Raw genomic sequence first — 551 nt, 5'->3', positions numbered from 1 at the left:
GCAGGGTAACCAAGAGTTGTGATAATTAAATATGTGTCTGCCTCTCCCAGGCTGCTTCCTTCACACTGGAAACTCTGGCCCAGAGCCTGGCAGTCTGAGCGAGTTGAATTAGCCCGAAGAGACAGCCAGCAGCTGCTACGCAGCTGGTTTCACAAAGGGGGGCGGTCCTAGCCGTGCGCTCTGGGATCCAGACGTTCGAGCCAGCCCCCTCCCTTCCTTCCGTCTACTCTCAATTCGACGTCCAGCAAGCCGGGCGAACATGGCCCACAGAGGCCACCGTATCGGATGTCAGCGGCTACCCACAAAGAGTTAAGGTTTGTGGGGGCGGGACCTGAGGATGGGTCTGAATAAGGATTGAGCCTAGAGATCAGAGGCGGAGTTTAAAGGCAAACTCCGGACTGAAACTGGACAGAGCTCGGGGAGGCAGAGCCTAATGATGGAGCGGGGCGGGGATTAGGCTGAGGACGGGGCCGACGCGCGGATTGGGTCGCGCGCTCCGGGGCGGCGCTTGAGGGGGCGGTGCCGTGTCGGAAGTCAAAGGTCGGTAAATA

Source organism: Urocitellus parryii, chromosome 11, assembly GCF_045843805.1.
Source record: "Urocitellus parryii isolate mUroPar1 chromosome 11, mUroPar1.hap1, whole genome shotgun sequence".
Classification (NCBI taxonomy): Eukaryota; Metazoa; Chordata; class Mammalia; order Rodentia; family Sciuridae; genus Urocitellus; species Urocitellus parryii.
The sequence above is the reverse complement of the archived record's forward strand: the minus strand, read 5'-3'. Positions refer to the sequence as shown.